Source organism: Rhipicephalus microplus, chromosome 3 (genome assembly GCF_043290135.1).
Source record: "Rhipicephalus microplus isolate Deutch F79 chromosome 3, USDA_Rmic, whole genome shotgun sequence".
In the NCBI taxonomy this organism is placed as follows: domain Eukaryota; kingdom Metazoa; phylum Arthropoda; class Arachnida; order Ixodida; family Ixodidae; genus Rhipicephalus; species Rhipicephalus microplus.
In genome coordinates this window covers 229,319,873-229,342,223 of record NC_134702.1, presented here as the reverse complement: position 1 = coordinate 229,342,223, position 22,351 = coordinate 229,319,873, and the positions used below count along the sequence as shown (strand labels likewise).

The 22,351-nt window shown below is 47.3% G+C and overlaps 36 non-coding genes across 36 annotated transcripts; all 36 read left to right on the top strand.

Moving 5' to 3' along the window:
- The first annotated feature begins 321 nt into the window (after positions 1–321).
- Positions 322–394, top strand: TRNAM-CAU (transfer RNA methionine (anticodon CAU)). The gene has a single exon. It is a non-coding gene; the product is annotated as a tRNA-Met (tRNA).
- Positions 395–792: 398 nt separating this feature from the next.
- TRNAM-CAU (transfer RNA methionine (anticodon CAU)) lies at positions 793–865 on the top strand. Its single transcript has one exon. It is a non-coding gene; the product is annotated as a tRNA-Met (tRNA).
- Positions 866–1,029: 164 nt separating this feature from the next.
- On the top strand, positions 1,030–1,110 carry TRNAV-UAC (transfer RNA valine (anticodon UAC)). Its single transcript has one exon. It is a non-coding gene; the product is annotated as a tRNA-Val (tRNA).
- A 636-nt stretch (positions 1,111–1,746) lies between these two features.
- TRNAM-CAU (transfer RNA methionine (anticodon CAU)) lies at positions 1,747–1,819 on the top strand. The gene has a single exon. It is a non-coding gene; the product is annotated as a tRNA-Met (tRNA).
- Positions 1,820–3,157: 1,338 nt separating this feature from the next.
- Positions 3,158–3,230, top strand: TRNAL-CAA (transfer RNA leucine (anticodon CAA)). Its single transcript has one exon. It is a non-coding gene; the product is annotated as a tRNA-Leu (tRNA).
- Positions 3,231–4,810: 1,580 nt separating this feature from the next.
- TRNAL-CAA (transfer RNA leucine (anticodon CAA)) lies at positions 4,811–4,883 on the top strand. Its single transcript has one exon. It is a non-coding gene; the product is annotated as a tRNA-Leu (tRNA).
- Positions 4,884–5,276: 393 nt separating this feature from the next.
- On the top strand, positions 5,277–5,349 carry TRNAM-CAU (transfer RNA methionine (anticodon CAU)). Its single transcript has one exon. It is a non-coding gene; the product is annotated as a tRNA-Met (tRNA).
- Positions 5,350–5,750: 401 nt separating this feature from the next.
- On the top strand, positions 5,751–5,823 carry TRNAM-CAU (transfer RNA methionine (anticodon CAU)). Its single transcript has one exon. It is a non-coding gene; the product is annotated as a tRNA-Met (tRNA).
- An 875-nt stretch (positions 5,824–6,698) lies between these two features.
- On the top strand, positions 6,699–6,771 carry TRNAM-CAU (transfer RNA methionine (anticodon CAU)). The gene has a single exon. It is a non-coding gene; the product is annotated as a tRNA-Met (tRNA).
- Positions 6,772–7,172: 401 nt separating this feature from the next.
- Positions 7,173–7,245, top strand: TRNAL-CAA (transfer RNA leucine (anticodon CAA)). Its single transcript has one exon. It is a non-coding gene; the product is annotated as a tRNA-Leu (tRNA).
- Positions 7,246–7,638: 393 nt separating this feature from the next.
- On the top strand, positions 7,639–7,711 carry TRNAM-CAU (transfer RNA methionine (anticodon CAU)). The gene has a single exon. It is a non-coding gene; the product is annotated as a tRNA-Met (tRNA).
- Positions 7,712–8,112: 401 nt separating this feature from the next.
- TRNAM-CAU (transfer RNA methionine (anticodon CAU)) lies at positions 8,113–8,185 on the top strand. The gene has a single exon. It is a non-coding gene; the product is annotated as a tRNA-Met (tRNA).
- Positions 8,186–9,060: 875 nt separating this feature from the next.
- Positions 9,061–9,133, top strand: TRNAM-CAU (transfer RNA methionine (anticodon CAU)). The gene has a single exon. It is a non-coding gene; the product is annotated as a tRNA-Met (tRNA).
- A 164-nt stretch (positions 9,134–9,297) lies between these two features.
- TRNAM-CAU (transfer RNA methionine (anticodon CAU)) lies at positions 9,298–9,370 on the top strand. The gene has a single exon. It is a non-coding gene; the product is annotated as a tRNA-Met (tRNA).
- Positions 9,371–9,534: 164 nt separating this feature from the next.
- Positions 9,535–9,607, top strand: TRNAI-UAU (transfer RNA isoleucine (anticodon UAU)). Its single transcript has one exon. It is a non-coding gene; the product is annotated as a tRNA-Ile (tRNA).
- A 164-nt stretch (positions 9,608–9,771) lies between these two features.
- On the top strand, positions 9,772–9,844 carry TRNAV-UAC (transfer RNA valine (anticodon UAC)). Its single transcript has one exon. It is a non-coding gene; the product is annotated as a tRNA-Val (tRNA).
- A 164-nt stretch (positions 9,845–10,008) lies between these two features.
- TRNAV-UAC (transfer RNA valine (anticodon UAC)) lies at positions 10,009–10,081 on the top strand. Its single transcript has one exon. It is a non-coding gene; the product is annotated as a tRNA-Val (tRNA).
- Positions 10,082–11,659: 1,578 nt separating this feature from the next.
- On the top strand, positions 11,660–11,732 carry TRNAM-CAU (transfer RNA methionine (anticodon CAU)). Its single transcript has one exon. It is a non-coding gene; the product is annotated as a tRNA-Met (tRNA).
- Positions 11,733–11,896: 164 nt separating this feature from the next.
- TRNAM-CAU (transfer RNA methionine (anticodon CAU)) lies at positions 11,897–11,969 on the top strand. Its single transcript has one exon. It is a non-coding gene; the product is annotated as a tRNA-Met (tRNA).
- Positions 11,970–12,133: 164 nt separating this feature from the next.
- TRNAM-CAU (transfer RNA methionine (anticodon CAU)) lies at positions 12,134–12,206 on the top strand. Its single transcript has one exon. It is a non-coding gene; the product is annotated as a tRNA-Met (tRNA).
- A 164-nt stretch (positions 12,207–12,370) lies between these two features.
- TRNAI-UAU (transfer RNA isoleucine (anticodon UAU)) lies at positions 12,371–12,443 on the top strand. Its single transcript has one exon. It is a non-coding gene; the product is annotated as a tRNA-Ile (tRNA).
- Positions 12,444–12,607: 164 nt separating this feature from the next.
- On the top strand, positions 12,608–12,680 carry TRNAV-UAC (transfer RNA valine (anticodon UAC)). Its single transcript has one exon. It is a non-coding gene; the product is annotated as a tRNA-Val (tRNA).
- A 164-nt stretch (positions 12,681–12,844) lies between these two features.
- TRNAV-UAC (transfer RNA valine (anticodon UAC)) lies at positions 12,845–12,917 on the top strand. Its single transcript has one exon. It is a non-coding gene; the product is annotated as a tRNA-Val (tRNA).
- A 1,341-nt stretch (positions 12,918–14,258) lies between these two features.
- On the top strand, positions 14,259–14,331 carry TRNAV-UAC (transfer RNA valine (anticodon UAC)). The gene has a single exon. It is a non-coding gene; the product is annotated as a tRNA-Val (tRNA).
- A 162-nt stretch (positions 14,332–14,493) lies between these two features.
- Positions 14,494–14,566, top strand: TRNAM-CAU (transfer RNA methionine (anticodon CAU)). The gene has a single exon. It is a non-coding gene; the product is annotated as a tRNA-Met (tRNA).
- A 638-nt stretch (positions 14,567–15,204) lies between these two features.
- Positions 15,205–15,285, top strand: TRNAV-UAC (transfer RNA valine (anticodon UAC)). The gene has a single exon. It is a non-coding gene; the product is annotated as a tRNA-Val (tRNA).
- Positions 15,286–15,686: 401 nt separating this feature from the next.
- Positions 15,687–15,759, top strand: TRNAM-CAU (transfer RNA methionine (anticodon CAU)). Its single transcript has one exon. It is a non-coding gene; the product is annotated as a tRNA-Met (tRNA).
- An 867-nt stretch (positions 15,760–16,626) lies between these two features.
- Positions 16,627–16,699, top strand: TRNAV-UAC (transfer RNA valine (anticodon UAC)). The gene has a single exon. It is a non-coding gene; the product is annotated as a tRNA-Val (tRNA).
- A 160-nt stretch (positions 16,700–16,859) lies between these two features.
- TRNAM-CAU (transfer RNA methionine (anticodon CAU)) lies at positions 16,860–16,932 on the top strand. The gene has a single exon. It is a non-coding gene; the product is annotated as a tRNA-Met (tRNA).
- A 164-nt stretch (positions 16,933–17,096) lies between these two features.
- TRNAM-CAU (transfer RNA methionine (anticodon CAU)) lies at positions 17,097–17,169 on the top strand. The gene has a single exon. It is a non-coding gene; the product is annotated as a tRNA-Met (tRNA).
- A 635-nt stretch (positions 17,170–17,804) lies between these two features.
- TRNAV-UAC (transfer RNA valine (anticodon UAC)) lies at positions 17,805–17,877 on the top strand. Its single transcript has one exon. It is a non-coding gene; the product is annotated as a tRNA-Val (tRNA).
- Positions 17,878–18,995: 1,118 nt separating this feature from the next.
- On the top strand, positions 18,996–19,068 carry TRNAM-CAU (transfer RNA methionine (anticodon CAU)). The gene has a single exon. It is a non-coding gene; the product is annotated as a tRNA-Met (tRNA).
- Positions 19,069–19,230: 162 nt separating this feature from the next.
- TRNAM-CAU (transfer RNA methionine (anticodon CAU)) lies at positions 19,231–19,303 on the top strand. The gene has a single exon. It is a non-coding gene; the product is annotated as a tRNA-Met (tRNA).
- Positions 19,304–20,167: 864 nt separating this feature from the next.
- Positions 20,168–20,240, top strand: TRNAV-UAC (transfer RNA valine (anticodon UAC)). Its single transcript has one exon. It is a non-coding gene; the product is annotated as a tRNA-Val (tRNA).
- Positions 20,241–20,404: 164 nt separating this feature from the next.
- On the top strand, positions 20,405–20,477 carry TRNAM-CAU (transfer RNA methionine (anticodon CAU)). The gene has a single exon. It is a non-coding gene; the product is annotated as a tRNA-Met (tRNA).
- A 637-nt stretch (positions 20,478–21,114) lies between these two features.
- TRNAV-UAC (transfer RNA valine (anticodon UAC)) lies at positions 21,115–21,187 on the top strand. The gene has a single exon. It is a non-coding gene; the product is annotated as a tRNA-Val (tRNA).
- Positions 21,188–22,351: the final 1,164 nt, after the last annotated feature.

Genomic DNA, 22,351 nt, shown 5'->3' with positions numbered 1-22,351 from the left:
ACTGTTGCTGAGGTTTCTTACTTTTTTGACCTTTAATTTGTGGGAGCTATTGATACCGGTTGTGTTTCCCAGTGACCCCTGTCCGCCTCGGTAGCGCAGTAGGCAACGCGTCAATCTCATAATCGGAAGGTCGTGAGTTCAATCCACACCCGGGGCAAAGGCGGTGCAGATTTTCTGTTTGCTTATGAGAGTTTAATTAGGTCGTGAGGGGTGCGCTGTCTGGAGCAGTAATGAATGATTGTTGCTGAGTTTTCTTAATTTTTCGACCGTTAACTTGTGGGAATTATTGATACCGGTTATGTTTCCCAGTGACCCCTGTCCGCCTCGGTAGCGTAGTAGGCAGCGCGTCAGTCTCATAATCTGAAGGTCGTGAGTTCAATCCACACCCGGGGCAAAGGCGGTGCAGATTTTTGTTTGCTTATGAGAGTTTAATTAGGTCGTGAGGGGTGCGCTGTCTGGAGCAGTAATGAATGACTGTTGCTGAGTTTCCTAATTTTTCGACCGTTAACTTGTGGGAATTATTGATACCGGTTATGTTTCCCAGTGACCCCTGTCCGCCTCGGTAGCCCAGTAGGCAGCGCGTCAGTCTCATAATCTGAAGGTCGTGAGTTCAATTCACACCCGGGGCAAAGGCGGTGCAGATTTTTTGTTTGCTTATGAGAGTTTAATTAGGTTGTGAGGGGTGCGCTGTCTGGAGCAGTAATGAATGACTGTTGCTGAGTTTTGTTACTTTTTCGACCTTTACTTGTGGGAACGATTGATACCGATTGTGTTTCCCATTGACCCCTGTCTGCCTCGGTAGCGCAGTAGGCAGCGCGTCAGTCTCATATTCTGAAGGTCGTGAGTTCAATCCACACCCGGGGCAAAGGCGGTGCAGATTTTTTGTTTGCTTATGAGAGTTTAATTATGTCGTGAGGGGTGCACTGTCTGGAGTAGTAACGAATGACTGTTGCTCGGTTTTTTTACTTTTCTTACCTTTAACCCCTGGGAACTATTGATACCGATTGCGTTTCCCAGTGACACCTGTCCGCCTCGGTGGCGCAGTAGACAGAGCGGCAGAGCATCAGTCTTACAATCTGAAGGTCGTGAGTTCAACCCTCACCCGGGGCAAAGTTGGTGCAGTTTCTTTGTTTGCTTCTAAGAGTTTAATTAGGTCGTGAGGGGTGCGCTGTCTGGAGCAGTAATGAATGACTGTTGCTAAGTTTTCTTACTTTTTCGACCTTTAATTTGTTGGAACTAATGATCCCGGTTGCGTTTCCCAGTGACACCTGTCCGCCTCGATAGCGCAGTAGGCAGCGCGTCAGTCTCATAATCTGAAGGTTGTGAGTTCAATACACACCCGGGGCAAAGGAGGTAAAGATTTTTTGTTTGCTTGTGAGAGTTTAATTAGGTCGTTAGGGGTGCGCTGTGTGGAGCAGTAATGAATGACTGTTGCTCGGTTTTCTTACTTTTTCGACTTATAATTTGTGGGAACTAATGATACCGGTTGCGTTTCCCAGTGACCCCCGTCTGCCTCGGTAGCGCAGTAGGCAGCGCGTCAGTCTCATAATCTGATGGTCGTGAGTTCAATCCTAACTCGGGGCAAAGGTGGTGCAGTTTTTTTGTTAGCTTATGATAGTTTAATTAGGTCGTGAGGAGTGCGCTGTCTGGAGCAGTAATGAATTACTGTTCTCGGTTTTCTTACTTTTTCGACCTTTATTTTTGGGAACTAATGATCCCGGTTGCGTTTCCCAGTGACAACTGTCCGCCTCGGTAGCGCAGTAGGCAGCGCGTCAGTCTCATAATCTGAAGGTCGTGAGTTCGAACATCACCCGGGGCAAAGCGGTGCAGTTTTTTTGTTTGCTTATGAGAGAATAATTAGGTCGTGAGGGGTGCGCTGTCTGGAGCAGTAATGAATGACTGTTGCTTGGTTTTCTTCCTTTTTCGACCTTTCATTTGCGGGAACTAATGATACCGGTTGCGTTTCCCAGTGACACCTGTACGCCTAGGTAGCGCAGTAGGCAGTACGTCAGTCTCATAATCTGAAGGTCGTGAGTTCAGTCCTCACCAGGGGCAAAGGTGGTGCAGTTTATTGTTTGCTTTTGAGTTTAATTAGGTCGTGAGGGGTGCGCTGTCTGGAGCAGTAATGAATGACTGTTGCTTGGTTTTCTTACTTTTTCGACCTTTATTTTGTGGGAACTAATGATACCGTTTTTTTCCCAGTGACACCTGTCCGCCTCGGTAGCGCGGTAGGCAGAGCGTCAGCCTTAGAATCTGAAGGTTGTGAGTTCAATCTTCACCCGGGACAAAGATGGTGCAGTTTTTTTGTTTGCTTCTGAGAGTTTAATTAGGTCGTGAGAAGTGCGCTGTCTGGAGCAGTAATGAATGACTGTTTCTCGGTTTTCTTTTTTAAACTTTAATTTGTGGGAACTATTGATACCGGTTGTGTTTCCCAGTGACACCTGTCCGCCTCGGTAGCGCAGTAGGCAGCACGTCAGTCTCATAATCTGAAGGTCAATAGTTCAATCCTCACCCGTGGCAAAGGTGGTGCCGTTTTCTTGTTTACTTATGATAGTTTATTTAGTCGGGAGGGGTGCGGTGTCTGGAGGAGTAATGAATGACTGTTGCTGAGTTTTCTTAATTTTTCGACCATTAATTTGTGGGAACTATTGATACTGGTTATGTGTCCTAGTGACCCCTGTCCGCCTCGGTAGCGCAGTAGGCAGCGCGTCAGTCTCATATTCTGAAGGTCGTGAGTTCAATCCACACCCGGGGCGAGGGCGGTGCAGATTTTTTGTTTGCTTATGAGAGTTTAATTAGGTCGTGAGGGGTGCACTGTCTGGAGCAGTAACGAATGACTGTTGCTCGGTTTTTTTACTTTTCTGACCTTTAACTTGTGGGAACTATTGATACCGATTATGTTTCCCAGTGACACCTGCCCGCCTCGGTAGCGCAGTAGGCGGCGCGTCAGTCTCATAATCTGAAGGTCGTGAGGTCAATCCTCACCCGGGGCAAAGGCAGTGCAGATTTTTTGTTTGCTTATGAGAGTTTAATTAGGTCGTGAGGGGTGCACTGTCTGGAGCAGTAATGAATGACTGTGGCTCTGTTTTCTTTCTTTTTCGACCTTTAATTTGTGGGAACTAATGATACCGGTCGCATTTCGCAGTTACCCCAGTCCGCCTCGGTAGCGCAGTGGGCAGCGCGTCAATCTCAAAATCTGAAGGTCGTGAGTTCAATCCTCACCCGGGGCAAAGGTGGTCAGATTTTTGTTTGCCTATGAGAGTTTAATTAGGTCGTTAGGGGTGCGCTGTCTGGAGCAGTAATGAATGACTGTTGCGGAGTTTTCTTACTTTTTCGACCTTTAACTTGTGGGAACTATTGATACCGTTTGTGTTTCCCAGTGACACCTGTTCGCCTCGCTAGCGCAGTAGGCGGCGCGTCAGTCTCATAATCTGAAGGTCGCGAGTTCAATCCTCACCCGGGGCAAAGGTGGTGCAGATTTTTTGTTTGCTTATGAGAGTTTAATTAGGTAGTGAGGGGTGCACTGTCTAGAGCAAAATTGAATGACTGTTGCTCGGTTTTCTTACTTTTTTGACCTTTAACTTGTGGGAACTATTGATACCGATTGTGTTTCCCAGTGACACCTGTCCACACGGGTAGCACAGTAGACGGCGCTTCAGTCTCATAATCTGAAAGTCATGAGTTCAATCCTTACCCGGGGCAAAGGTGGTGCAGTTTGTTTGTTTGCTTATGAGTTTAACTAGGTCGGGAGGGGTGCACTGTCTGGAGCAGTAATGAATGACTGTTGCTCGGTTTTCTTATTTTTTCGACCTTTCACTTGTGGGATCTATTGATACCGATTGTGCTTGCTAGTGACAAATGTGCGCCTCGGTAGTGCAGTAGGGAGCGCGTCAGTCTCATAATCTGAAGGTCGTGAGTTCAATCCTCACCCGGGGAAAAGGCGGTGCAAATTTTTTGTTTGCTTATGAGAGTTTAATTAGGTCGTGAGGGGTGCACGGTCATGAGAAGAAATGAATGACTGTTGCTGAGGTTTCTTACTTTATCGACCTTTAACTTGTGGGAGCTATTGATACCGGTTGTGTTTTCTGTGACCCCTGTCCGCCTCGGTAGCGCAGTAGGCAGCGCGTCAGTCTCATTATCTGAAGGTCGTGAGTTCAATCCACACCCGGGGCAAAGGCGGTGCAGATTTTTTGTTTGCTTATGAGAGTTTAATTAGGTTGTGAGGAGTGCGCTGTTTGGAGCAGTAATGAATGACTGTTGCTGAGTTTTCTTACTTTTTCGACCTTTACTTGTGGGAACGATTGATACCGATTGTGTTTCCCATTGACCCCTGTCCACCTCGGTAGCGCAGTAGGCAGCGCGTCAGTCTCATATTCTGAAGGTCGTGAGTTCAATCCACACCCGGGGCAAAGGCGGTGCAGATTTTTTGTTTGCTTATGAGAGTTTAATTAGGTCGTGAGGGGTGCACTGTCTAGAGCAGTAACGAATGACTGTTGCTCGGTTTTTTTACTTTTCTGACCTTTAACTTGTGGGAAATATTGATACCGATTGTGTTTCCCAGTGACACCTGCCCGCCTCGGCAGCGCAGTAGGCAGCGCGTCAGTCTCATAATCTGAAGGTCGTGAGTTCAATGCTCACCCGGGCCAATGGCGGTGCAGTTTTTTTGTTTGCTTATGAGAGTTTAATTGGGTCGTGAGGGGTGCACCGTCTGGAGCAGTAATGAATGACTGTGGCTCGGTTTTCTTTCTTTTTCGACCTTTAATTTGTGGGAATTAATGATACCGGTTGCATTTCGCAGTTACCCCAGTCCTCCTCGGTAGCGCAGTGGGCAGTGCGTCAGTCTCAAAATCTGAAGGTCGTGAGTTAAATCCTCACCCGGGGCAATGGTGGTCAGATTTTTGTATGAGAGTTTAATTAGGTCGTGAGGGGTGCGCTGTCTGGAACAGTAATGAATGACTGTTGCGGAGTTTTCTTACTTTTTCGACCTTTAACTTGTGGGAACTATTGATACCGATTGTGTTTCCCAGTGACACCTGTTCGCCTCGCTAGCGCAGTAGGCGGCGCTTCAGTCTCATAATCTGAAGGTCGTGAGTTCAATCCTTACCCGGGGCAAAGGCGCTGCAGTTTATTTGTTTGCTTATGAGAGTTTAACTAATTCGGGAGGGGTGCACTGTCTGGAGCAGTAATGAATGACTGTTGCTCGGTTTTCTTATTTTTTCGACCTTTCACTTGTGGGAACTATTGATACCGATTGTGTTTGCTAGTGACAACTGTCCGCCTCGGTAGCGCAGTAGGCAGCGCGTCAGTCTCATAATCTGAAGGTCGTGAGTTCAATCCTCACCCGGGGCAAAAGCGGTGCAGATTTTTTGTTTTCTTATGAGAGTTTAATTGGGTCGTGAGGGGTGATCTGTCTGGAGCAATAATGAATGACTGTTGCTCGGTTTTCCTACTTTTTCGACCTTTGATTTGTGGGAACTAATGATCCTGGTGGCGTGTCCCAGTGACACCTGTCCGCCTCGATAGTGCAGTAGGCAGCGCATCAGTCTCATAATTCGAAGGTCATGAATTCAATTTATACCCGGGGCAAAGGCAGTGCAGATGTTTTGTTTGCTTATGAGAGTTTAATTAGGTCGTGAGGTGTGCACTGTCTGGAGCAGTAATGAATGACTGTTGCTCGGTTTTCTTACTTTTTTGACCTTTAGTTTGTGGGAACTAATGATCGTGGTTGCGTTTCCCAGTGACCCCTGTCCGCCTCGGTAGCGTAGTAGGCAGCGCGTCAGTCTCATAATCTGAAGGTCGTGAGTGCGATCCTCACCCGGGGCAAAGGCGGTGCAGATGTTTTGTTTGCTTATGAGAGTTTAATTAGGTCGTGAGGGGATCACTGTCTGGAGCAGTAATGAATGACTGTTGCTCAGTTTTCTTACTTTTTCGACCTTTAATTTGTGGGAACTAATGATACCGGTTGCGTTTTCCAGTGACCCCTCTCCGCCTCGGTAGTGCAGTAGGCAGCGCGTCAGTCTCATAATCTGAAGGTCGTGACTTCAATCCTCACCCGGGGCAAAGGTGGTGCAGATTTTTTGTTTGCTTATGAGAGTTTAATTGGGTCGTGAGAGCTGCGCTGTCTGGAGCAATAATGAATGACTGTTGCTGAGTTTTCTTAATTTTTCAACCTTTAACTTGTGGGAACTATTGATACCGGTTGTGTTTCCCAGTGACGCCTGTCTGCCTCGGTAGCGCAGTAGGCAGCGGGTCAGTCTCATAATATGTAGGTCGTGAGTTCAATCCACAGCCGGGGCAAATGCGGTGCAGATTTTTTGTTTGCTTATGAGAGTTTAATTAGGTCGTGAGGGGTGCGCTGTCTGGAGCAGTAATGAATGACTGTTGCGGAGTTTTCTTACTTTTTCGACCTTTAACTTGTGGGATCTATTGATACCGGTTGTGTTTCCTAGTGACACCTGTACGCCTCGCTGGCGCAGTAGGCGGCGCTTCAGTCTCATAATCTGAAGGTCGTGAGTTCAATCCTTACCCGGGGCAAAGGCGCTGCAGTTTATTTGTTTGATTATGAGAGTTTAACTAAGTCGGGAGGGGTGCACTGTCTGGAGCAGTAATGAATGACTGTTGCTCGGTTTTCTTATTTTTTCGACCTTTCACTTGTGGGAACTATTGATACCGATTGTGTTTGCTAGTGACAACTGTCCGCCTCGGTAGCGCAGTAGGCAGCGCGTCAGTCTCATAATCTGAAGGTAGTGAGTTCAATCCTCACCCGGGGCAAAAGCGGTGCAGATTTTTTGTTTTCTTATGAGAGTTTAATTAGGTCGTGAGGGGTGCACTGTCTAGAGCAGTAACGAATGACTGTTGCTCGGTTTTTTTACTTTTCTGACCTTTAACTTGTGGGAAATATTGATACCGATTGTGTTTCCCAGTGACACCTGCCCGCCTCGGCAGCGCAGTAGGCGGCGCGTCAGTCTCATAATCTGAAGGTCGTGAGTTCAATGCTCACCCGGGCCAATGGCGGTGCAGTTTTTTTGTTTGCTTATGAGAGTTTAATTGGGTCGTGAGGGGTGCACCGTCTGGAGCAGTAATGAATGACTGTGGCTCGGTTTTCTTTCTTTTTCGACCTTTAATTTGTGGGAATTAATGATACCGGTTGCATTTCGCAGTTACCCCAGTCCTCCTCGGTAGCGCAGTGGGCAGTGCGTCAGTCTCAAAATCTGAAGGTCGTGAGTTAAATCCTCACCCGGGGCAATGGTGGTCAGATTTTTGTATGAGAGTTTAATTAGGTCGTGAGGGGTGCGCTGTCTGGAACAGTAATGAATGACTGTTGCGGAGTTTTCTTACTTTTTCGACCTTTAACTTGTGGGAACTATTGATACCGATTGTGTTTCCCAGTGACACCTGTTCGCCTCGCTAGCGCAGTAGGCGGCGCTTCAGTCTCATAATCTGAAGGTCGTGAGTTCAATCCTTACCCGGGGCAAAGGCGCTGCAGTTTATTTGTTTGCTTATGAGAGTTTAACTAATTCGGGAGGGGTGCACTGTCTGGAGCAGTAATGAATGACTGTTGCTCGGTTTTCTTATTTTTTCGACCTTTCACTTGTGGGAACTATTGATACCGATTGTGTTTGCTAGTGACAACTGTCCGCCTCGGTAGCGCAGTAGGCAGCGCGTCAGTCTCATAATCTGAAGGTCGTGAGTTCAATCCTCACCCGGGGCAAAAGCGGTGCAGATTTTTTGTTTTCTTATGAGAGTTTAATTGGGTCGTGAGGGGTGATCTGTCTGGAGCAATAATGAATGACTGTTGCTCGGTTTTCCTACTTTTTCGACCTTTGATTTGTGGGAACTAATGATCCTGGTGGCGTGTCCCAGTGACACCTGTCCGCCTCGATAGTGCAGTAGGCAGCGCATCAGTCTCATAATTCGAAGGTCATGAATTCAATTTATACCCGGGGCAAAGGCAGTGCAGATGTTTTGTTTGCTTATGAGAGTTTAATTAGGTCGTGAGGTGTGCACTGTCTGGAGCAGTAATGAATGACTGTTGCTCGGTTTTCTTACTTTTTTGACCTTTAGTTTGTGGGAACTAATGATCGTGGTTGCGTTTCCCAGTGACCCCTGTCCGCCTCGGTAGCGTAGTAGGCAGCGCGTCAGTCTCATAATCTGAAGGTCGTGAGTGCGATCCTCACCCGGGGCAAAGGCGGTGCAGATGTTTTGTTTGCTTATGAGAGTTTAATTAGGTCGTGAGGGGATCACTGTCTGGAGCAGTAATGAATGACTTTTGCTCAGTTTTCTTACTTTTTCGACCTTTAATTTGTGGGAACTAATGATACCGGTTGCGTTTTCCAGTGACCCCTCTCCGCCTCGGTAGTGCAGTAGGCAGCGCGTCAGTCTCATAATCTGAAGGTCGTGACTTCAATCCTCACCCGGGGCAAAGGTGGTGCAGATTTTTTGTTTGCTTATGAGAGTTTAATTGGGTCGTGAGAGCTGCGCTGTCTGGAGCAATAATGAATGACTGTTGCTGAGTTTTCTTAATTTTTCAACCTTTAACTTGTGGGAACTATTGATACCGGTTGTGTTTCCCAGTGACGCCTGTCTGCCTCGGTAGCGCAGTAGGCAGCGGGTCAGTCTCATAATATGTAGGTCGTGAGTTCAATCCACAGCCGGGGCAAATGCGGTGCAGATTTTTTGTTTGCTTATGAGAGTTTAATTAGGTCGTGAGGGGTGCGCTGTCTGGAGCAGTAATGAATGACTGTTGCGGAGTTTTCTTACTTTTTCGACCTTTAACTTGTGGGATCTATTGATACCGGTTGTGTTTCCTAGTGACACCTGTTCGCCTCGCTGGCGCAGTAGGCGGCGCTTCAGTCTCATAATCTGAAGGTCGTGAGTTCAATCCTTACCCGGGGCAAAGGCGCTGCAGTTTATTTGTTTGATTATGAGAGTTTAACTAAGTCGGGAGGGGTGCACTGTCTGGAGCAGTAATGAATGACTGTTGCTCGGTTTTCTTATTTTTTCGACCTTTCACTTGTGGGAACTATTGATACCGATTGTGTTTGCTAGTGACAACTGTCCGCCTCGGTAGCGCAGTAGGCAGCGCGTCAGTCTCATAATCTGAAGGTAGTGAGTTCAATCCTCACCCGGGGCAAAAGCGGTGCAGATTTTTTGTTTTCTTATGAGAGTTTAATTGGGTCGTGAGGGGTGATCTGTCTGGAGCAATAATGAATGACTGTTGCTCGGTTTTCTTACTTTTTCGACCTTTGATTTGTGGGAACTAATGATCCTGGTTGCGTGTCCCAGTGACACCAGTCCGCCTCGATAGCGCAGTAGGCAGCGCATCAGTCTCATAATCTGAAGGTCGTGAGTTCAATCCTCACTCGGGGCAAAGGCGGTGCATATTTTTTGTTTGCTTATGAGAGTTTAATTAGGTCGTGAGGGGTGCGCTGTCTGAAGCAGTAATGAATGACTGTTGCTGAGTTTTCTTAATTTTTCGACCGTTAACTTGTGGGAACTATTGATACCGGTTATGTTTCCCAGTGACCCCTGTCCGCCTCGGTAGCGCAGTAGGCAGCGCGTCATTCTTATAATCTGAAGGTCGTGAGTTCAATCCACACCTGGGGCAAAGGCGGTTCAGATTTTTTGTTTGCTTATGAGAGTTTAATTATGTCGTGAGGGGTGCACTGTCTGGAGTAGTAACGAATGACTGTTGCTCGGTTTTTTTACTTTTCTGACCTTTAACCCCTGGGAACTATTGATACCGATTGCGTTTCCCAGTGACACCTGTCCGCCTCGGTGGCGCAGTAGGCAGAGCATCAGTCTTACAATCTGAAGGTCGTGAGTTCAACCCTCACCCGGGGCAAAGTTGGTGCAGTTTCTTTGTTTGCTTCTAAGAGTTTAATTAGGTCGTGAGGGGTGCGCTGTCTGGAGCAGTAATGAATGACTGTTGCTAAGTTTTCTTACTTTTTTAACCTTCAATTTGTGGGAACTAATGATCCCGGTTGCGTTTCCCAGTGACACCTGTCCGCCTCGGTAGCGCAGTAGGCAGAGCATCAGTCTTACAATCTGAAGGTCGTGAGTTCAACCCTCAACCGGGGCAAAGTTGGTGCAGTTTCTTTATTTGCTTCTGAGAGTTTAATTAGGTCGTGAGGGGTGCGCTGTCTGGAGCATTAATGAATGACTGTTGCTAAGTTTTCTTACTTTTTCGACCTTTAATTTGTGGGAACTAATGATCCCGGTTGCGTTTCCCAGTGACACCTGTCCGCCTCGATAGCGCAGTAGGCAGCGCGTCAGTCTCACAATCTGAAGGTCGTGAGTTCAATACACACCCGCGTTAAAGGAGGTAAAGATTTTTTGTTTGCTTGTGAGAGTTTAATTAGGTCGTGAGGAGTGCGCTGTCTGGAGCAGTAATGAAAGACTGTTGCTCGGTTTTCTTACTTTTTCGGCCTTTAATTTGTGGGAACTAATGATCCCGGTTGCGTTTTCCAGTGACACTTGTCCGCCTAGATAGCGCAGTAGACAGCGTGTCAGTGTAATAATCTGAAGGTCGTGAGTTCAATCCTCACCCGGGGCAAAGGCGGTGCAGTTTTTTGTTTGGTTATGATAGTTCAATTAGGTCGTGAGGGGTGCGCTTTCTGAAGCAGTAATGTATGGCTGTTGCTCGGTTTTCTTACTTTTTCGGCCTTTAATTAGTGGGAACTAATGATCCCGGTTGCGTTTCTCAGTGACATCTGTCCGCCTCGGTAGCGCAGTAGGTAGCGCGTAAGTCTCATATACTGAAGGTCGTGAGTTCAATCTTCACCCGGGGCAAAGTTGGAGCAGATTTTTTTGTTTGCTTATGAGAGTTTAATTTGGTCGTGAGGGTTGCGCTGTCTGGAGCAGTAATGAATGACTGTTCTCGGTTTTCTTACTTTTTCGACCTTTATTTGTGGGAACTAATGATCCTGGTTGCGTTTCCCAGTGACAAATGTCCGCCTCGGTAGCGCAGTAGGCAGTACGTCAGTCTCATAATCTGAAGGTCGTGAGTTCAGTCCTCACCAGGGGCAAAGGTGGTGCAGTTTATTGTTTGCTTTTGAGAGTTTAATTAGGTCCTGAGAAGTGCGCTGTCTGGAGCAGTAATGAATGACTGTTTCTCGGTTTTCTTTTTTGAACTTTAATTTGTGGGAACTAATGATACCGGTTGTGTTTCCCAGTGACACCTGTCCGCCTCGGTAGCGCAGTAAGCAGCACGTCAGTCTCATAATCTGAAGGTCGTGAGTTCAATCCTCACCCGTGGCAAAGGTGGTGCCGTTTTCTTGTTTACTTATGATAGTTTATTTAGTCGTGAGGGGTGCGGTGTCTGGAGCAGTAATGAATGACTGTTGCTCGGTTTTCTTACCTTTTCGACCTTACACTTCTGGGAACTAATGATACCGGTTGCGTTTCCCAGTGACACCTGTCCGCTTCGGTAGCGCAGTAGGCAGAGCATCAGTCTTACAATCCGAAGGTCGTGAGTTCAATCCTTACCCGTGGCAAAGGCGCTGCAGTTTATTTGTTTGATTATGAGAGTTTAACTAAGTCGGGAGGGGTGCACTGTCCGGAGCAGTAATGAATGACTGTTGCTCGGTTTTCTTATTTTTTCGACCTTTCACTTGTGGGAACTATTGATACCGATTGTGTTTGCTAGTGACAACTGTCCGCCTCGGTAGCGCAGTAGGCCGCGCGTCAGTCTCATAATCTGAAGGTAGTGAGTTCAATCCTCACCCGGGGCAAAAGCGGTGCAGATTTTTTGTTTTCTTATGAGAGTTTAATTGGGTCGTGAGGGGTGATCTGTCTGGAGCAATAATGAATGACTGTTGCTCGGTTTTCTTACTTTTTCGACCTTTGATTTGTGGGAACTAATGATCCTGGTTGCGTGTCCCAGTGACACCAGTCCGCCTCGATAGCGCAGTAGGCAGCGCATCAGTCTCATAATCTGAAGGTCGTGAGTTCAATCCTCACTCGGGGCAAAGGCGGTGCATATTTTTTGTTTGCTTATGAGAATTTAATTAGGTCGTGAGGGGTGCACGGTCTGGAGAAGCAATGAATGACTGTTGCTGAAGTTTCTTAATTTTTCGACCGTTAACTTGTGGGAACTATTGATACCGGTTATGTTTCCCAGTGACCCCTGTCCGCCTCGGTAGCGCAGTAGGCAGCGCGTCAGTCTCATAATCTGAAGGTCGTGAGTTCAATCCACACCCGGGGCAAAGGCGGTGCAGATTTTTTGTTTGCTTATGAGAGTTTAATTAGGTCGTGAGGGGTGCGCTGTCTGGAGCAGTAATGAATGACTGTTGCTGAGTTTTCTTAATTTTTCGACCGTTAACTTGTGGGAACTATTGATACCGGTTATGTTTCCCAGTGACCCCTGTCCGCCTCGGTAGCGCAGTAGGCAGCGCGTCATTCTTATAATCTGAAGGTCGTGAGTTCAATCCACACCCGGGGCAAAGGCGGTTCAGATTTTTTGTTTGCTTATGAGAGTTTAATTATGTCGTGAGGGGTGCACTGTCTGGAGTAGTAACGAATGACTGTTGCTCGGTTTTTTTACTTTTCTGACCTTTAACCCCTGGGAACTATTGATACCGATTGCGTTTCCCAGTGACACCTGTCCGCCTCGGTGGCGCAGTAGGCAGAGCATCAGTCTTACAATCTGAAGGTCGTGAGTTCAACCCTCACCCGGGGCAAAGTTGGTGCAGTTTCTTTGTTTGCTTCTAAGAGTTTAATTAGGTCGTGAGGGGTGCGCTGTCTGGAGCAGTAATGAATGACTGTTGCTAAGTTTTCTTACTTTTTTAACCTTCAATTTGTGGGAACTAATGATCCCGGTTGCGTTTCCCAGTGACACCTGTCCGCCTCGGTAGCGCAGTAGGCAGAGCATCAGTCTTACAATCTGAAGGTCGTGAGTTCAACCCTCAACCGGGGCAAAGTTGGTGCAGTTTCTTTGTTTGCTTCTGAGAGTTTAATTAGGTCGTGAGGGGTGCGCTGTCTGGAGCATTAATGAATGACTGTTGCTAAGTTTTCTTACTTTTTCGACCTTTAATTTGTGGGAACTAATGATCCCGGTTGCGTTTCCCAGTGACACCTGTCCGCCTCGATAGCGCAGTAGGCAGCGCGTCAGTCTCACAATCTGAAGGTCGTGAGTTCAATACACACCCGCGTTAAAGCAGGTAAAGATTTTTTGTTTGCTTGTGAGAGTTTAATTAGGTCGTGAGGAGTGCGCTGTCTGGAGCAGTAATGAAAGACTGTTGCTCGGTTTTCTTACTTTTTCGGCCTTTAATTTGTGGGAACTAATGATCCCGGTTGCGTTTTCCAGTGACACTTGTCCGCCTAGATAGCGCAGTAGACAGCGTGTCAGTGTAATAATCTGAAGGTCGTGAGTTCAATCCTCACCCGGGGCAAAGGCGGTGCAGTTTTTTTGTTTGGTTATGATAGTTCAATTAGGTCGTGAGGGGTGCGCTTTCTGAAGCAGTAATGTATGGCTGTTGCTCGGTTTTCTTACTTTTTCGGCCTTTAATTAGTGGGAACTAATGATCCCGGTTGCGTTTCTCAGTGACATCTGGCCGCCTCGGTAGCGCAGTAGGTAGCGCGTAAGTCTCATATACTGAAGGTCGTGAGTTCAATCTTCACCCGGGGCAAAGTTGGAGCAGATTTTTTTGTTTGCTTATGAGAGTTTAATTTGGTCGTGAGGGTTGCGCTGTCTGGAGCAGTAATGAATGACTGTTCTCGGTTTTCTTACTTTTTCGACCTTTATTTGTGCGAACTAATGATCCTGGTTGCGTTTCCCAGTGACAAATGTCCGCCTCGGTAGCGCAGTAGGCAGTACGTCAGTCTCATAATCTGAAGGTCGTGAGTTCAGTCCTCACCAGGGGCAAAGGTGGTCAGTTTATTGTTTGCTTTTGAGAGTTTAATTAGGTCCTGAGAAGTGCGCTGTCTGGAGCAGTAATGAATGACTGTTTCTCGGTTTTCTTTTTTGAACTTTAATTTGTGGGAACTAATGATACCGGTTGTGTTTCCCAGTGACACCTGTCCGCCTCGGTAGCGCAGTAAGCAGCACGTCAGTCTCATAATCTGAAGGTCGTGAGTTCAATCCTCACCCGTGGCAAAGGTGGTGCCGTTTTCTTGTTTACTTATGATAGTTTATTTAGTCGTGAGGGGTGCGGTGTCTGGAGCAGTAATGAATGACTGTTGCTCGGTTTTCTTACCTTTTCGACCTTACACTTCTGGGAACTAATGATACCGGTTGCGTTTCCCAGTGACACCTGTCCGCTTCGGTAGCGCAGTAGGCAGAGCATCAGTCTTACAATCTGAAGGTCGTGAGTTCAACCCTCACCCGGGGCAAAGTTGGTGCAGTTTCTTTGTTTGCTGGAGAGTTTAATTAGGTCGTGAGGGGTGCACGGTCTGGAGATGTAATGAATGACTGTTGCTGAGGTTTCTTACTTTTTTGACCTTTAATTTGTGGGAGCTATTGATACCGGTTGTGTTTCCCAGTGACCCCTGTCCGCCTCGGTAGCGCAGTAGGCAGCGCGTCAGTCTCATAATCTGAAGGTCGTGAGTTCAATCCACACCCGGGGCAAAGGCGGTGCAGATTTTCTGTTTGCTTATGAGAGTTTAATTAGGTCGTGAGGGGTGCGCTGTCTGGAGCAGTAATGAATGACTGTTGCTGAGTTTTCTTAATTTTTCGACCGTTAACTTGTGGGAACTATTGATACCGGTTATGTTTCCCAGTGACACCTGTCCGCCTTGGTAGCGTAGTAGGCAGCGCGTCAGTCTCATAATCTGAAGGTCGTGAGTTCAATCCACACCCGGGGCAAAGGCGGTGCAGATTTTTTGTTTGCTTATGAGAGTTTAATTAGGTCGTGAGGGGTGCGCTGTCTGGAGCAGTAATGAATGACTGTTGCTGAGTTTTCTTAATTTTTCGACCGTTAACTTGTGGGAATTATTGATACCGGTTATGTTTCCCAGTGACCCCTGTCCGCCTCGGTAGCCCAGTAGGCAGCACGTCAGTCTCATAATCTGAAGGTCGTGAACTCAATACACACCCGGGGCAAAGGCGGTGCAGATTTTTTGTTTGCTTATGAGAGTTTAATTAGGTTGTGAGGGGTGCGCTGTCTGGAGTAGTAACGAATGACTGTTGCTCGGTTTTTTTACTTTTCTGACCTTACACCCCTGGGAACTATTGATACCGATTGCGTTTCCCAGTGACACCTGTCCGCTTCGGTGGCGCAGTAGGCAGAGCGGCAGAGCATCAGTCTTACAATCTGAAGGTCGTGAGTTCAACCCTCACCCGGGGCAAAGTTGGTGCAGTTTCTTTGTTTGCTTCTGAGAGTTTAATCAGGTCGTGAGGGGTGCGCTGTCTGGAGCAGTAATGAATGACTGTTGCTAAGTTTTCTTACTTTTTCGACCTTTAATTTGTGGGAACTAATGATCCCGGTTGCGTTTCCCAGTGACACCTGTCCGCCTCGATAGCGCAGTAGGCAGCGCGTCAGTCTCATAATCTGAAGGTCGTGAGTTCAATACACACCCGGGGCAAAGGAGGTAAAGATTTTTTGTTTGCTTGTGAGAGTTTAATTAGGTCGTTAGGGGTGCGCTGTGTGGAGCAGTAATGAATGACTGTTGCTCGGTTTTCTTACTTTTTCGACTTATAATTTGTGGGAACTAATGATACCGGTTGCGTTTCCCAGTGACCCCCGTCGGCCTCGGTAGCGCAGTAGGCAGCGCGTCAGTCTCATAATCTGAAGGTCGTGAGTTCAATCCTAACCCGGGGCAAAGGTGGTGCAGTTTTTTTGTTTGCTTATGATAGTTTAATTAGGTCGTGAGGAGTGCGCTGTCTGGAGCAGTAATGAATGACTGTAGCTTGGTTTTCTTCCTTTTTCGACCTTTCATTTGCGGGAACTAATGATACCGGTTGCGTTTCCCAGTGACACCTGTACGCCTAGGTAGCGCAGTAGGCAGTACGTCAGTCTCATAATCTGAAGGTCGTGAGTTCAGTCCTCACCAGGGGCAAAGGTGGTGCAGTTTATTGTTTGCTTTTGAGAGTTTAATTAGGTCGTGAGGGGTGCGCTGTCTGGAGCAGTAATGAATGACTGTTGCTTGGTTTTCTTACTTTTTCGACCTTTATTTTGTGGGAACTAATGATACCGTTTTTTTCCCAGTGACACCTGTCCGCCTCGGTAGAGCGGTAGGCAGAGCGTCAGCGTTAAAATCTGAAGGTCGTGAGTTCAATCCTCACCCGGGGCAAAGGTGGTGCAGTTTTTTTGTTTGCTTCTGAGAGATTAATTAGGTCCTGAGAAGTGCGCTGTCTGGAGCAGTAATGAATGACTGTTTCTCGGTTTTCTTTTTTGAACTTTAATTTGTGGGAACTAATGATACCGGTTGTGTTTCCCAGTGACACCGGTCCGCCTCGGTAGCGCAGTAAGCAGCACGTCAGTCTCATAATCTGAAGGTCGTGAGTTCAATCTTCACCCGTGGCAAAGGTGGTGCCGTTTTCTTGTTTACTTATGATAGTTTATTTAGTCGTGAGGGGTGCGGTGTCTGGAGCAGTAATGAATGACTGTTGCTCGGTTTTCTTACCTTTTCGACCTTACACTTCTGGGAACTAATGATACCGGTTGCGTTTCCCAGTGACACCTGTCCGCTTCGGTAGCGCAGTAGGCAGAGCATCAGTCTTACAATCTGAAGGTCGTGAGTTCAACCCTCACCCGGGGCAAAGTTGTTGCAGTTTCTTTGTTTGCTGGAGAGTTTAATTAGGTCGTGAGGGGTGCACGGTCTGGGGATGTAATGAATGACTGTTGCTGAGGTTTCTTACTTTTTGACCTTTATTTGTGGGAGCTATTGATACCGGTTGTGTTTCCCAGTGACCCCTGTCCGCCTCGGTAGCGCAGTAGGCAGCGCGTCAGTCTCATAATCTGAAGGTCGTGAGTTCAATCCACACCCGGGGCAAAGGCGGTGCAGATTTTCTGTTTGCTTATGAGAGTTTAATTAGGTCGTGAGGGGTGCGCTGTCTGGAGCAGTAATGAATGACTGTTGCTGAGTTTTCTTAATTTTTCGACCGTTAACTTGTGGGAACTATTGATACCGGTTATGTTTCCCAGTGACCCCTGTCCGCCTCGGTAGCGTAGTAGGCAGCGCGTCAGTCTCATAATCTGAAGGTCGTGAGTTCAATCCACACCCGGGGCAAAGGCGGTGCAGATTTTTTGTTTGCTTATGAGAGTTTAATTAGGTCGTGAGGGGTGCGCTGTCTGGAGCAGTAATGAATGACTGTTGCTGAGTTTTCTTAATTTTTCGACCGTTAACTTGTGGGAATTATTGATACCGGTTATGTTTCCCAGTGACCCCTGTCCGCCTCGGTAGCCCAGTAGGCAGCACGTCAGTCTCATAATCTGAAGGTCGTGAACTCAATCCACACCCGGGGCAAAGGCGGTGCAGATTTTTTGTTTGCTTATGAGAGTTTAATTAGGTTGTGAGGGGTGCGCTGTCTGGAGCAGTAATGAATGACTGTTGCTGAGTTTTGTTACTTTTTCGACCTTTACTTGTGGGAACGATTGATACCGATTGTGTTTCCCATTGACCGCAGTCTGCCTCGGTAGCGAAGTAGGCAGCGCGTCAGTCTCATTCTGAAGGTCGTGAGTTCAATCCACACCCGGGGCAAAGGCGGTGCAGATTTTTTGTTTGCTTATGAGAGTTTATTTATGTCGTGAGGGGTGCACTGTCTGGAGAAGTAACGAATGGCTGTTGCTCGGTTTTTTTACTTTTCTGACATTTAACCCCTGGGAACTATTGATACCGATTGCGTTTCCCAGTGACACCTGTCCGCCTCGGTGGCGCAGTAGGCAGAGCATCAGTCTTACAATCTGAAGGTCGTGAGTTCAACCCTCACCCGGGGCAAAGTTGGTGCAGTTTCTTTGTTTGCTTCTGAGAGTTTAATTAGCTCGTGAGGGGTGCGCTGTCTGGAGCAGTAATGAATGACGGTTGCTAAGTTTTCTTACTTTTTCGACCTTTAATTTGTGGGAACTAATGATCCCGGTTGCGTTTCTCAGTGACACCTGTCCGCCTCGATAGCGCAGAAGGCAGCGCGTCAGTCTCATAATCTGAAGGTCGTGAGTTCAATACACACCCGGGGCAAAGGAGGTAAACATTTTTTGTTTGCTTGTGAGAGTTTAATTAGGTCGTTAGGGGTGCGCTTTGTGGAGCAGTAATGAATGACTGTTGCTCGGTTTTCTTACTTTTTCGACTTATAATTTGTGGGAACGATTGATACCGATTGTGTTTCCCATTGACCCCTGTCTGCCTCGGTAGCGCAGTAGGCAGCGCGTCAGTCTCATATTCTGAAGTCGTGAGTTCAATCCACACCCGGGGCAAAGGCGGTGCAGATTTTTTGTTTGCTTATGAGAGTTTAATTATGTCGTGAGGGGTGCACTGTCTGGAGTAGTAACGAATGACTGTTGCTCGGTTTTTTACTTTTCTGACCTTTAACCCCTGGGAACTATTGATACCGATTGCGTTTCCCAGTGACACCTGTCCGCCTCGGTGGCGCAGTAGGCAGAGCGGCAGAGCATCAGTCTTACAATCTGAAGGTCGTAAGTTCAACCCTCACCCGGGGCAAAGTTGGTGCAGTTTCTTTGTTTGCTTCTGAGAGTTTAATTAGGTCGTGAGGGGTGCGCTGTCTGGAGCAGTAATGAATGACTGTTGCTAAGTTTTCTTACTTTTTCGACCTTTAATTTGTGGGAACTAATGATCCCGGTTGCGTTTCCCAGTGACACCTGTCCGCCTCGATAGTGCAGTAGGCAGCGCGTCAGTCTCATAATCTGAAGGTCGTGAGTTCAATACACACCCGGGGCAAAGGAGGTAAAGATTTTTTGTTTGCTTGTGAGAGTTTAATTAGGTCGTTAGGGGTGCGCTGTGTGGAGCAGTAATGAATGACTGTTGCTCGGTTTTCTTACTTTTTCGACTTATAATTTGTGGGAACTAATGATACCGGTTGCGTTTCCCAGTGACCCCCGTCTGCCTCGGTAGCGCAGTAGGCAGCGCGTCAGTCTCATAATCTGAAGGTCGTGAGTTCAATCCTAACCCGGGGCAAAGGTGGTGCAGTTTTTTTGTTTGCTTATGATAGTTTAATTAGGTCGTGAGGAGTGCGCTGTCTGGAGCAGTAATGAATTACTGTTCTCGGTTTTCTTACTTTTTCGACCTTTATTTGTGGGAACTAATGATCCCGGTTGCGTTTCCCAGTGACAACTGTCCGCCTCGGTAGCGCAGTAGGCAGCGCGTCAGTCTCATAATTTGAAGGTCGTGAGTTCGAACATCACCCGGGGCAAAGCGGTGCAGTTTTTTTGTTTGCTTATGAAAGAATAATTAGGTCGTGAGGGGTGCGCTGTCTGGAGCAGTAATGAATGACTGTTGCTTGGTTTTCTTCCCTTTTCGACCTTTCATTTGCGGGAACTAATGATACCGGTTGCGTTTCCCAGTGACACCTGTACGCCTAGGTAGCGCAGTAGGCAGTACGTCAGTCTCATAATCTGAAGGTCGTGAGTTCAGTCCTCACCAGGGGCAAAGGTGGTGCAGTTTATTGTTTGCTTTTGAGTTTAATTAGGTCGTGAGGGGTGCGCTGTCTGGAGCAGTAATGAATGACTGTTGCTTGGGTTTCTTACTTTTTCGACCTTTATTTTGTGGGAACTAATGATACCGTTTTTTTCCCAGTGACACCTGTCCGCCTCGGTAGCGCGGTAGGCAGAGCGTCAGCCTTAAAATCTGAAGGTTGTGAGTTCAATCCTCACCCGGGACAAAGATGGTGCAGTTTTTTTGTTTGCTTCTGAGAGTTTAATTAGGTCGTGAGAAGTGCGCTGTCTGGAGCAGTAATGAATGACTGTTTCTCGGTTTTCTTTTTTGAACTTTAATTTGTGGGAACTAATGATACCGGTTGTGTTTCCCAGTGACACCTGTCCGCCTCGGTAGCGCAGTAGGCAGCACGTCAGTCTCATAATCTGAAGGTCATGAATTCAATCCTCACCCGTGGCAAAGGTGGTGCCGTTTTCTTGTTTACTTAAGATAGTTTATTTAGTCGTGAGGGGTGCGGTGTCTGGAGGAGTAATGAATGACTGTTGCTCGGTTTTCTTACCGTTTCGACCTTACACTTCTGGGAACTAATGATACCGGTTGCGTTTCCCAGTGACACCTGTCCGCTTCGGTAGCGCAGTAGGCAGAGCATCAGTCTTACAATCTGAAGGTCGTGAGTTCAACCCTCACCCGGGGCAAAGTTGGTGCAGTTTCTTTGTTTGCTGATGAGAGTTTAATTAGGTCGTGAGGGGTGCACGGTCTTGAAAAGTAATGAATGACTGTTGCTGAGGTTTCTTACTTTTTTGACCTTTAACTTGTGGGTGCTATTGATACCGGTTGTGTTTCCCAGTGACCCCTGTCCGCCTCGGTAGCGCAGTAGGCAGCGCGTCAGTCTCATAATCTGAAGGTCGTGAGTTCAATCCACACCCGGGGCAAAGGCGGTGCATATTTTCCGTTTGCTTATGAGAGTTTAATTAGGTCGTGAGGGGTGCGCTGTCTCGAGCAGTAATGAATGACTGTTGCTGAGTTTTCTTAATTTTTCGACCGTTAACTTGTGGGAACTATTGATGCCGGTTATGTTTCCCAGTGACCCCTGTCTTCCTCGGTAGCGTAGTAGGCAGCGCGTCAGTCTCATAATCTGAAGGTCGTGAGTTCAATCCACACCCGGGGCAAAGGCGGTGCAGATTTTTTGTTTGCTTATGAGAGTTTAATTAGGTTGTGAGGGGTGCGCTGTCTGGAGCAGTAATGAATGACTGTTGCTGAGTTTTGTTACTTTTTCGACCTTTACTTGTGGGAACAATTGATACCGATTGTGTTTCCCATTGACCGCAGTCTGCCTCGGTAGCGAAGTAGGCAGCGCGTCAGTCTCATATTCTGAAGGTCGTGAGTTCAATCCACACCCGGGGCAAAGGCGGTGCAGATTTTTTGTTTGCTTATGAGAGTTTATTTATGTCGTGAGGGGTGCACTGTCTGGAGTAGTAACGAATGGCTGTTGCTCGGTTTTTTTACTTTTCTGACATTTAACCCCTGGGAACTATTGATACCGATTGCGTTTCCTAGTGACACCTGTCCGCCTCGGTGGCGCAGTAGGCAGAGCATCAGTCTTACAATCTGAAGGTCGTGAGTTCAACCCTCACCCGGGGAAAGTTGGTGCAGTTTCTTTGTTTGCTTCTGAGAGTTTAATTAGGTCGTGAGGGGTGCGCTGTCTGGAGCAGTAATGAATGACTGTTGCTAAGTTTTCTTACTTTTTCGACCTTTAATTTGTGGGAACTAATGATCCCGGTTGCGTTTCTCAGTGACACCTGTCCGCCTCGATAGCGCAGAAGGCAGCGCGTCAGTCTCATAATCTGAAGGTCGTGAGTTCAATACACACCCGGGGCAAAGGAGGTAAAGATTTTTTGTTTGCCTGTGAGAGTTTAATTAGGTCGTTAGGGGTGCGCTTTGTGGAGCAGTAATGAATGACTGTTGCTCGGTTTTCTTACTTTTTCGACTTATAATTTGTGGGAACTAATGATACCGGTTGCGTTTCCCAGTGACCCCCGTCTGCCTCGGTAGCACAGTAGGCAGCGCGTCAGTCTCATAATCTGAAGGTCGTGAGTTCAATCCTAACCCGGGTCAAAGGTGGTGCAGTTTTTTTGTTTGCTTCTGATAGTTTAAATAGGTCGTGAGGAGTGCGCTGTCTGGACCAGTAATGAATGACTGTTCTTGGTTTTGTTACTTTTTCGACCTTTATTTGTGGGAACTAATGATCCCGGTTGCGTTTCCCAGTGACAACTGTCCGCCTCGGTAGCGCAGTAGGCAGCGCGTCAGTCTCATAATCTGAAGGTCCTGAGTTCGAACATCACCCGTGGCAAAGCGGTGCAGTTTTTTTGTTTGCTTATGAGAGAATAATTAGGTCGTGAGGGGTGCGCTGTCTGGAGCAGTAATGAATGACTGTTGCTTGGTTTTCTTCCTTTTTCGACCTTTCATTTGCGGGAACTAATGATACCGGTTGTGTTTCCCAGTGACACCTGTACGCCTAGGTAGCGCAATAGGCAGTACGTCAGTCTCATAATCTGAAGGTCGTGAGTTCAGTCCTCACCAGGGGCAAAGGTGGTGCAGTTTATTGTTTGCTTTTAGAGTTTAATTAGGTCGTGAGGGGTGCGCTGTCTGGAGCAGTAATGAATGACTGTTGCTTGGTTTTCTTACTTTTTCGACCTTTATTTTGTGGGAACTAATGATACCGTTTTTTCCCAGTGACACCTGTCCGCCTCGGTAGCGCGGTAGGCAGAGCGTCAGCCTTAAAATCTGAAGGTCGTGAGTTCAATCC